Source organism: Gossypium hirsutum, chromosome D05 (genome assembly GCF_007990345.1).
Source record: "Gossypium hirsutum isolate 1008001.06 chromosome D05, Gossypium_hirsutum_v2.1, whole genome shotgun sequence".
Taxonomy (NCBI): domain Eukaryota; kingdom Viridiplantae; phylum Streptophyta; class Magnoliopsida; order Malvales; family Malvaceae; genus Gossypium; species Gossypium hirsutum.
In genome coordinates this window covers 19853305-19866136 of record NC_053441.1, presented here as the reverse complement: position 1 = coordinate 19866136, position 12832 = coordinate 19853305, and positions in this window count along the sequence as shown.

The window sequence follows — 12832 nt, the reverse complement described above, 5'->3', positions numbered from 1 at the left end:
AAGCATGTAATGTTGGCTATAAAGCCAAGTTTATTGACTGTAAAAGGGTTCAGCCCTTGTTTTTCCAGAAAGAAGAGAAATAAAAGGTTGAACACTAATCTTTGACCGGTTTTCCTTTTTTTCCTCTCTACTGTTGCTTTTTTTTTACAATTTTATTTCTTTCATTTTTTACACAAAAATATAAAAAAAAGATTAAAAAAGAAGCTTATTACCCTTTTCTTTACGTCACCGGAGCGCTCAGGAGGCCGAGGAGAGTCATCGGAGAGAAAAAGGGAGACTTTTGGTCTCCCCGCCGTCGTACACGGTGGCGCCGGCGCCGGAGGGCGGCGGCCGGTGCGGTGGCCCTCGGCCGGACCCTTGGCCGGCGCTCAGAGAGAAAAGGGGAGGGTTGAGAGGTTTTGGGGATTTTTTTTTGAAAAAAGAAAGAGGAAATGAAATTTTTTGGGAAAATTTTTGAATATATAGGCGTGTGAAACGACGCCGTTTTGGCCCAGCTCCATAACGCCCAAAACGGTGTCGTTTTGCTTTGGATCGGATCGACCCGACCCATTACCAGGAGGATCCGCGTGTTTTCTTTGCGAAGGGGCTAATTGCTCGTTTAGCCCCCTCGTAGTTTTAATTATTTTTAATTTAATCTTTTTTTAATTTTTGCAAATTGGCCCACTATTTTAGTTTGTTTTTCGATTTGGTCCTTCGACCATCTGCGCCCTCCTCCCTGGAACGGCGTCGTTTTGACATTGAGGGTTTAATTACCCTTTCGGTCCCCCTTTTTTACGCGCGCTTGCAATTAGGTCCCTCCGCCTTTTTTTATTTTTAAATTGGCCCAGAAACTTTGTTTTATTTCGATTTAAGTCCCTTTTAATCATGTTTTTTTTCTTTTTGCTCATTTATTTATTTTTATTATTATATTATTATTATTTATATATATGTGCTTATATACTATAATATATATGTCTAAAATTATTACGAATCTATATTTATAAACTTTAATATTTATCTAATAATAATATTATATTATATATATTCAATATTTTTTATATCTATCCTGCTTTTTATTTATTTAATATCTATATTTATATACATATACTACATAATATTTATACCTACGCATATACAATATAATACACGTGCATACGAATATTTTATTTTTATTTTATGAGCATTTCTATTTCCTTATTTATGTATATACATGTATTTTATAATTATATATACTTCTTTTTTGTATTTAACTTTATGTTTTTACCCCGTATAATTTGTTTCTAACATACATACATATATATATCACCATTTTATTCATTATTATAATTATCATTTCATGTTGATTTATTTATTTATCTACATGTTCGTTATTATTTGCTTAAATGTCTTTATTCTTGTTTGTTTATTTTTTTATTTTGTTGACTTTTTATTATTTACCATGCATAAAAATGTAATTTGCTTTCACCATGATTTTGTGTTTTATCTTACTTGATGTAACAATTTTTTAAAAATGGCATTTTGTGTTTGGATTCGAGAAAATCATGCCCTAACTTACTGGGTTTCGATTTTCTCGATGAATCTAAAATACACGAATCTTTTCAAAATCAAGTTTTAAATGATCTCGAAATTTAAAAAAGGGGTCGCATCCTAACTTACTGGTTATGATCTCATTTTTAAATTCAAGACGGCTAAAATTTCTTAAATAAACTTTTTCATTCGCGTATCGAGAATTTGAGATATTGTATTCTAACTTACTGAATATGATTCTTTTTCTCGAATAACGTGAAATATCCTCATTTTCTTGAAAATTTTTAACATTTTAATAAAAAGATCGTATTTTTAAAATTCTTTTAAATTCTCAATTTTCGACATTAAGACATTAAGAAATCAACTAAGGTACCAATTTTGGGCGTATCGAGGGTGCTAATCCTTCCTCGTGCGTAATCGACTCCCGAACCCGTTTTTCTGAATTTCGTGGACCAAACCTGTCGTTTTAAGAAAATCAAACCGTTTATTAAAAAACAACCACTTTTCAAGGTGATCCAATCACACCTCATAAAAAAAGGATTGGTGGCGACTCCTGTTTTACTTTTCAAAACTCAAGTCGACCCCGTTTTTCAATCAAAAAATGGTGTCAACAATGCTCTATTCAATGGTTGAATTGTTTGTTGATTAAATGTTGAAAGTTGTACCAACTTTTTTTAGTATAAAAGGTATGACCTCGTAACAAAATGAGTTGTCTTCCTTCATAAAAAAATGTCTTCTATGGGTCTTCATCTACCATTATTATCCGGTGGTAACTCCAAAAAACATTTATGAAACTCATGCATTTATATATTGTGTTGACTTCTTTATGCAACGTGTTTTCTTTTTATAAACAGGCTTATCATTTAGTAAATCTTTGTTAGATTGACAATATGATATGATGTGGTTAAGTTACCATATATGTATGGTTCACAAGTGATAATTGTAATTTTTCGTATGGTTGGGTTTTCATGGTAGTTGAGTAGGGTACCCGGTGAAGCATGCGCGAATCGAAGTAACTCCCTTAGCAAGACAAACCACTGACGAAGTATACTTGCAGAGATACTTTTGGTGGAGCATGTGTAACACTACGCATTTAATGTTATTTTACATAATATATTTGATGCTATATATTTAATATATTATTAAGTAATTGTAAAGTAATAATTATACTATTTTGATTCCATAAATATTATTCCCAATATATCTTTTTTAACTTTTATGTTTGTGTTTCAGATCATTTAGTATTTACATTACAAATAAATAACATGATTGGTTGAGTGGAAATACAAATTAATTAAATATTAATTCAATTTTAAAAAATATAAATAAGATAAATTTATATAAAAATAAGATATTAGTAAAGTTACATAACTAACTTATTTATTTTTGAATCCCCTATAAATTTCTTAAAGACTTAAAGAATTTAGGGTGTAGTATCATAAATTCACATTATTATACTTATAATTTGTCTTTCATAACTTTATTGTATATATTTTACCTTCTCATCTTCAATGACAAATCCTCATAATTCATAATTTTGTTTAAGAATTTGAATTTTTTGTGTGTGAATAAAATATGTAGTTATCACCGCGTTTGTGTAGGTAACCAGTATTTAAAAAACAACTCCTCAATTATGAGTTTGATTAAAGTAAAATCCAAATCATAATGTGAATAAACCTTGCCTGTCATTGGTCCATGCACAAACATCATTTGATTTGGATTTGACACTTGTCCTTCATATTTAGTTGTAATAAAGCAATTGTCAAAGGATTCCCATTGGTGCATTCTCAAAGTAGCATAAAATTTTTTTGGATTAATTGCCCTAACATGGTTCACGTGGCTTCGTCCAATCAAAGTTTGAGCTTACAGTCTTCAAACCCTAGAAGATAAGGTGGTTTGAGGATAAAATATATTACTCACAAATATTTGTACTGATTAAATTGACATCCAAAAAAAAAAACTGTTTTAATGTATGAAGTAATTGTTACTAGAATTCATATTAACAATAATATCTTTTTCAAAATCCCTTTTAAAGGGATAATTTTTTTTCAAAATAATAGTATTTATTAAATTAATTGTATTTTTAAAAATAAATTATAATTAAAAATATTTTTAAGTGATTGCGTATTTTCGTTGATAGTTATTTATTATTATAGATAAAAGGAAAAAATATTAGTAGTTAATGTTTTTAAAGAGTAAATGATACGATATTTTTTTATGGTAGTTATTTGTAATTGGAGATAAAAAGAAAACAAATATTTCAAATATTTTTTTAAGAGTAAGTGATATATTTTATTTCATAAATGTATTATAATTAAAATTTGACTTTTTAATAATTTTATTATTGAGTTGGTGTTATAGAAGCAAATGACATCCACATTCAATGGAATCCTTAACTAAATTTTAATTCTAATAATGTATTTTAAAATTAAAAGTATTTAAATCATTCTAAAAAAATTGAAATATTTTTTGTTTTTATATTAATCAAGCGCTTTAGTTGTTTTGTCTATTTCAAAATATTCTTTAATTACAATTGTCATTAGTAAAGAATTGGAGCTTATGATTTTTTTTTTTTGCAATAAGTGTTAGATCAATTTCAACTTTTTTATAATTAATTTTATTTTAAAATGAAATTATTATAACCAAATGAGTTAGAAAGTTTCTTGGGTGTAGAGGAATTATAATAACAACTATATGCCTTTAAATGGTATGGCGCAAAATTATTTTATTGACATAAAAAAGCTGCACTTATTGAGAAAAATATATAAAAGCTACATTTTTTTCTTACACTTTTTAAAACCATCATAATATAAGTTATTTTCGATGTATTTATTTATAGTTTAAAGAATGTGTTTTTATATTTAGTATATTGTTTTTCTTAATTTAAGAAAAATCAATGTCATAATTAATATATATATATTTGGATGTATATCATGAGTATGTCACCTTATGTCTCTAGGATTTAAAATTTTACTAAATTTAAAAAAACTACGCACTTATTAACAGATCCTTAATGACTATTCCTTAATAAATGCTTATAGGAACATCACTTAATTAATTTTAAACTTCGTTAAGATTGTTATAAATATTTTAACCCATAAATTGAAAATTATGCATATATAAAGTAATGAATAATTGCATTAATTTGTACAATACACATTATTATTGTTATAAATAATAAGATTTTTTTCATATACTCACGGTGTAGTTGAAAAAAAATAATTTATGTTAAAATATTGTTTTTAAATTTATTCAATAATGAAAATAGGTGAAATGATAATAAATTAGTATTTTAATACATTGAACACATATTTGATCCTTAAATTTATAATTTATAATTATTTTATTTAAAAAATATATAAAAATATGAAATAATTTATCTCTTTAAAAAAAAGTATCAACAAACGAAAATGCATGAAATTCTCAAAAGAAAAGTTGGGGAAAAAAAGAAAAGAAAAGAAGAAATGGAGCAATCGAGTTCTAACAAGTTGTACATATAAAAAAATAAAAAGAAAAACCACTTGTTCCTAAAATAAGTTAAATGATAAATTAGTTGGCCGTTCAAATTATGTACTTTCCTTATATGCTTGTGGGTTGTGGTTCTGGTTTTAATTATCCTTAATTCTGCCATTGGACTGAAAGTCTCTGAAAACTCCTTAAACCCCTCGATCGAACTGGCCAACATATTGCTGATGTTGGTGTCATGATCTTCACGTGTATTTGGCGACTCCGATGATCTCAGATTTTGGTTCCATTTATATTTAAAATTATCCATATTTGGAAAAGAATCCTAGGACTGTGTTTAATTTCTGCACAACTTACAAGCTTAGTGGAAGGCATTATCATTCATATTATAATATATAATATCCACATAATATTGGTTCGTTCGATCCATGGGAACTTCAATTTTAATTCTTTTGATATACTCGTAAAACATCATAAAGATATTGTAACAATTACCTTACTAATATGTCTTGATACTCTTCAAAAGAAATAAATTTATTTTGTCTTTCTGTTTTAACTTATTGAGCCGACGCCAAGATGATCAATGTTAAAGCTATTAACGCCGACACTACTTTATTATCTTTCTATTTCACGTTTAATCATCAACAAATCGGTAAAAATGTTGTTCAAGTCCCTATACTATAACGTAGTGCATTTTGGTCCTTATACTTTTAAATTACTTTTACCCAAAAATCACGATTCGCTTCAGCTTTTGCTTGGAATATAATCAACTTATATGTCGAAGGAAATTTAAAATATATTATTTGGTGCAGACATTTTTTTTAACAAAAATAAGTGTTATATCAATCATGTTTTGATAACTATATAAATTATAATTTAAAAAAAAATTCTTAACATGCAGGTTAGGATCTGAATTGATTAAAAATATGACATGGATGACAACTATTTAAGGAATAACAAAAGGTGTAACGTATTTCTGAAAACAGAGGGGTTTTTTTTTTCTTTTTTCTGATGAAAAAGTAGCAGCAAAAAAAATAGAGATGTACTGTTCGAATTTTAAAATATTAAATACGTATTACATTTTTATTTGAAAATGATTATTTCTTACTTATTTAAGTTTGTTCGAGAATGGCTATGAATAAATTAAATGGTTTTTTATCTTAAATCTAATTATTTAAATTAAATATAAAAGAAGCATCAAAATGTATATCAATATTATAATGTAACATGCAATCAGCATGTTCCAAAAGTGGATATAGATAATAAGATATTTTAATTAAGTAGCTATATGTATATAATTAAGATATAACCTGCTACCCTGGATTTATCATTATTTATTGATTTAAAACCCGCAAAATTTGCGATCCAACTCAACTTGCATTACCTTTCCCGGCATAGGACATTGAAACTGTTGACAAATTGCCTGCAACTGATGGATCTCCATGGATATTCACAACATCATCATCATAATAGCAACTTAAATAGAAAAACTATATATAATAAAAATAATTAATAGAGAAAATATAAGGAATACTGGCGAGTGAAATTAGAAACAGTTGAAAATAAGAGCGGAAAACGATTTTATATAAATTTATTTTTTTAAAATCAAATTACTATTACATTTTTTAAATTTATAATTTTTACTTTATGGTTTGGGTTTTTTTTAATTTATTAACTAAGTTTGTTTCATGAAGTAAGCAAATTCAGTTGAAATTTAGTTTTTGTTTTTATTTTAAGGATTTAATTTTTCTATTTTTTAAATTTAAAAATACAAGATCGATTGTTATTACTATTTTTTTTTTGTTATTACAACGTTTTTTTGTTACACTGTTTTAAATGAGTATTTATTTAATTTTAAAATATCACACCAACAAATTTAAAAGAAGAATTTTAAGGTGATATTAATCATTTTAAAAAAATAATTGGATCAAAATTCTGAAATCTGAAAAGAATAAGAACTAATTTCTTAAAAATAAAAATAAATAAACTAAATTCTAAATTTACAACAATAAACAACTTATAGCATATTTCATTTTATCAATTTTCATGTTAGCTAATCCATTGAAGCTTTTTTTCTTTCCTTCTTAATATGCTAAAGTGTTATATATGTCTCCTTCACCAATAATATTATTTTCATGGTACATTCTTTGACTATAAGGATCATTACAAATAAGCATTGTGTGCACTAATGTCTAATAGCTTGATATAATATATAATAACTTAATTACTTTTTAAAGGAAGAGAAATTAAGAGTGAAATCTTGAATACACACCATGGATTGACGTAAGAGAAATAGAGAATACGTTTAAATTTTTTTTTTTGAAAAGGGGATTAAATCCTTACTAAATTTAAGTTATTTTTATCCATATTATTAAAAAATAGCATATGAGTATTTAAATATTAAACTGATGATTGATTATGACATGTCACCAATAATTTTATCGTAATATGCAAATTTTATTATATTATTGAACAAACAGTTGGATTTATAATCATTACATTTTGAATCATAATCATCGGAAAAAAATGATAACCAAAACAAATAAAGAAAAGTTAATGTGCATATTGAGGAGCATCTATGTGATGGCAATACTTCCTCATCACCTTAACCCCATCATCAGCTCTTCCCTCCTCTTTATTTCTAATAAATAAGCACATTTCTCTTTGAACCCCTTTTTCAGTTCTTTTCACATGGTTTAATAATAACTTTAAAATAGAAACAAGAAATTATCTATTGGTAACCGTACCAAAAAACCAAAAACTCAATAATTTACGCAATAATTAAATGAAAAATGATCAATATGTCATACCAACATGATCATGTATTTCTATATTTTTCTTTTCTTTTGTTTTTTTTTAATAAGCTTTAAGATATGCCCTCTAATATATTTGAATTTAAATTTCAGTGTGGGTAACACCTACTATTCCTAATACTAGAACTTGTTTGTAAAACAAATATATGTAGTACTATAATTAAACATATATAATATCCATTCTTGTTTACCTAAAAAAAAAGCAAGGAACTACAAGTTTTTACACATTCCCACGCAAAATAAGGATTTTCTTATTAATGGAAGAATTCGAAGATGGTGTGGTGCAGGTGCAACTTTTGTGATGAAAAATTGATAAATTTAATACTTTAGTTTAAGACAAGTTGAAGATTTTGATGGGTTTCAGATGAGCTAATGGGTTGGCAGTTCTAAAACCTGGGAACTTGCTTTTATCTGAAATCAAACAGATCAAAAAGAGATGATTCAGGTGTTTGCCTGTTTTCATATAAATTAATTATCTAACCTTAAAAAAAATCTAAATAAAATAAGGGGAACGAAGAGCATATTTCAGGATTCTTCGTTGGCAAAGATAAAAGGTTTATGGATATTTTCGCCTTGGAACCTGGAACTCGTTGTTTCTTTGTTCTTTTCATTGCACGGTGTCCAGTTTTCCAAATTAGGAAACCTTAAAATCTGAAAAAAAAAAGGAAAATGCTTTCCAATTCCCCACATTTGTCGAAACGTGGTGACGCGCACCAAGTTGGATCAATTTAATGACTCAATTTGCCCCTGCCGTCACCTTCCTTGCCAGGTATGTACCTAATCTTTGCCTGAAATGACGAGGATATCCTTTCAAAACTATTGAAATTCGAGTTCCTACGTAGCTAAAATATAAAAAAGGGTTAACGTAATCATGGCAATTTTTTTTTTGTTGGAAATGTAAATTTAATGTTTTTTCATATCTTATAAAGTGAAATAACGGGTCTATTTGTACTGAAAAATTAAATTTGGAAAAATAAATTTAATGTTTTTTATTATTTAAGTGGGGTATAAACTATTTTTTAGTTATAAGAGAGTTTATAACCCTCAGATCCACCACCCTCAGATTGGAATGAGAGGTTTAGGATTTCGGGATTTGCAAAAATTCAATTTTGTTATGTTTAAATTCATCATAATGATATTCTTTATTTTCGAATTTTTAGCATAAAATATTTTTCAGATGGTAATATTTTTAAATTGAAACAAGTAGGGAAAACTTCTTTATATTAGTATCCTTGCGACTTCAAGGAAATTAGGAGATTTTTTTTTTTGGAAAGTTGGGAGAGATAATGTAATTCGAGTTTGGAAAGGTTATAATAAATTAATGCTGGGGCATGTCACGTTTGATGGGTTGTTTTGACAATATAGGAATGGATGGGATGCGTGGAGGATGAGGGGCCTCTTTAGAAGAGAGGTGATATGCATGATTTGCTCAATTTCAATCGTACATAATGAACCGCACAATGTGATGGTTTGAGGTTGTTCTCCACAAAGTTTTATACTACCAAATTTAATTACTCATGATTACTTTTTTGGTATGTTGGAATTGGGCCATATAACTGTTTTTGGAATGCTATTTGGAAGTTTAAAATGTTACCTAAGGTAAAGGTGTTTATATGAAGAGTGGGACATGAGTTGTTGTCTATGGCAATAAAGTATGGATCGGTAAGGCAAGGGACTAACCCTAGTTATGTGCAATGTGGTACTTTGGTGGAGTCAATTTTACATACTCCTCAGAATTGTCTATCTCATATAATACCTTAGCTTTTTCCAGTATAATGGTGATGTGGCTTGCGGAATTGATTGGCTAGAGCGAGTTATGCGGCTAATGGATTAAAGTACTTTTTTGGATTTTATGGTTCTTGCGTGGAACTTGTGGAATAAGGTGGCGCTTAAAGGGAAGCATTCAGCCACCCATCTAATCCTAGATTAGGCTAAAGGACTTAATGAAGAGTTTAGGGTCCATAATTTAGTGCATGTGTCGATGTTGTCTATTTATTTGAGCAGTTTGGTGGTCGCCACTAAAAATTTATAACACATTAAAAATTATTTTTTTTCACTTTTTTTTTCTTTAAATGCCTGTATTTTTAGTGAGTATGTTGAAAAATAAAGACTGATGCCGCTTGACACAGTGACGGTATTTAAAAAATTAATTTTTTTTAAAAATTAATGATTGGATCATCATTGGGGGCGATACCACCGATGTGTCAAGCAGCACCAGCAGGCACGGTAAAAAATATATTATATTCATACATAAATTTAGATTTGGATGATTTTCATAACTAATAATATCGTTTTTAATACGATTTCTCTTTAAAAATGAAATTGCAGTGTATTTATAATTTAATTTGCATTGGATTCTGCTTTTATGAATAATTTCTATAATAATAAAAAAAACCCAATTCTTATATTTCGGAGATAGATCTTCTATTTCTTGCCTTAGCTTTCGAAAAGAAAAAGTATGTCATAATTTCTTCTTTTAAAAATGGCATAATTATACTAGCACAATATTTATTTATTTATCAAGATATATACTCTTTCAAAAAGGATATAAAAAAAAGTAAAAAAATAAATTTTCTACTAAACATAATCTATATATTGATCATATTCTATTTTCATGATCATGGCTTTGATTTGACTTAAAACTAAATTGGAACTGTGCCAATCCCACTACCATTCGTGTTAGGTGTGTTTTCCTCCCTACATTATATATTTTCCTTTTTTAAATAATTTTCTAAGGTGGTGGGCTAGACATTTCAAGTAAGTTACTTTAATTGGACAACTAATTTGAATCTTTAATGCTTATTTGGGAAGACATGGATCGTGGCTTGACAAGTTGCCAAATAAATTATAAATCCAAACATCCTAATTTTACCTATTCTGGGATTTTTTTCTTTTGTTCTTTAGCCTTTCTCTTTCTGTGGAAAAAAAAGGAAGATGCTCGGTTGGAGGAAATTAACTGTTGAGGAATATTATTTGATGTCACCCCATGAATTGGAAAGATTCAAGCTTTTCCTTGTTTGCAAATAAAGTCTCACCAAATTGCCTAAAATTTAACCAACAGTCTTAACTTTAATTTGTACGGCAAATTCAAGACACTTTCGTAATCACCAGTTATTCTCCCACATAAAATTGACTATATAAACCTGAGTAATATTTAGTAGTTAATTAATACTTGATATATGTTATAAAAAAGTATTGAATAAATTTAGAGTAGAAATTATTTCAAGATTAGGTCATTTTGAGTTTAGATCATTTAGATTTGAGGTTTGAATTTTTTTTAAAATTGAATCATCACGAATTTAAATAATTTTATGTGATTATCACTTTTGATACGAGTTATTGATACCTCTCATTTCAAATTCAAGTAATTTTCAATTTAATTTGTTAATTTTTTACGTTAAAATCAAACTAAATTTGATGGATCCATTTTTAAATTTGATTATTTAATTTAAAACTTAAGTAATTGAATTTCAGGAGATTGAATTATACTAATAAAACAAAACAAACTAATTCATTTACTTTTCAAGCTTACTACATATCTCCAAATTTATTTCTAAAGAAAAAGTTTCCACAAGTTGATAAATTCAAATTCAACTTTGCAAAGTTACTGATCTTGGAAAAATCGCACCCGTAGAATATAATAAATGCAAGTCAATTGACTTCCTTTTAAGTCTTAAAATAGTCTTAAAAATAAAATCGAACAAAAAAAAAGTCTTAAAATAGCAAAATGAAAAAATTATGAGATATTAAATATTTGTTGCATCGGTGGTCCATATGGCTCAAAAATAAGATAATGAGGCGGTTGTCTTTCTGGAAAAGTACCGCTTCCCTCGTCACTTTAGTGCCACTCGCCACTCTTCTAGAGGCGCATCGCGGGACTCAAACGTCGGTGTCATAAATGCTGAATTATATTATATTTTGTTTATTTTACTTAAAATACGGGATTTTTTACAAAATTATTATAAAAAAATAAAATAACAAAAATAAAATAAATTTTTTTATTTAAAAAATATTATAAAATTTTTTTATTTACCAAAATATACTAAAAAAATAAAAAATAGAAAAAAAACCTGACAGAGCCTGATCAGGCCAATCACATTGGTGGCACCAAAGGTGCCAATGTGATTGGCGGCACCAATGGTGCCAAAGGACTAAAATGTTAGTTAATGGTAGTTTTAAGGACCTGACATGCAAATTTATCATTTTGAATTTTGAAAGTTAATTGCGGTGCGCACTAAAATTGAAATATGGCTAATTGCCTTCTAAGCCCTCTTTATTTATTATTTTCTTTTTATTCCCCTTCAACTCACTTTTTTATTTAATAGCTCTCTTTTAATTTATTAAATTTAATATTTTATGTTTATAGATAAAATAGTTTATGTTTCCATTATTTTTTTTCTTTTGATTTAATATTAGTTAAGAGAATATATTAAATTTATAAAATTAAAATAGTTTAATTTAATTTTTTATTACATTAAAATAGAGTTATTAAATTAAACTATTTTAATTTTATAAATTTAATATATTCCCTTCACTAATATTAAATCAAAAAGAAAAAAATAACGGAAACATAAACTATTTTATCTATTTATAAATTTAATATATTCTTAATAGACTTATAACATAAACATGTTAGACTAAATAATGGAAACATAAACTATTTTATCTATTTATAAATTTAATATATTCTTAATAGACTTCTAACATAAACATGTTAGACTATTTTAATTAAAATAGTTTCTTAAGATATTATGAAGCAAAAAATTTTATATTTCAGTAAATTTTATATTTTAAATGAAAATAGAGTTATTAAATGAGAATAGTTTATTAAATTAAAATAGAGTTATTAATTGAGAATAGTTTATTAAATTGAAATAGAATTATTACTTAATTAGAATTCTAAGTATCTTAATTATCACTTAACTAATATTAGATTTAATTAAAAAATTAATAGAAATACCAGGCATGCCTTATTGAAAAACCAGAAGTAATAATAAAATTGATCACCCATAAATGTAACCCAAATAGAAAAAATAAATTATAATTAT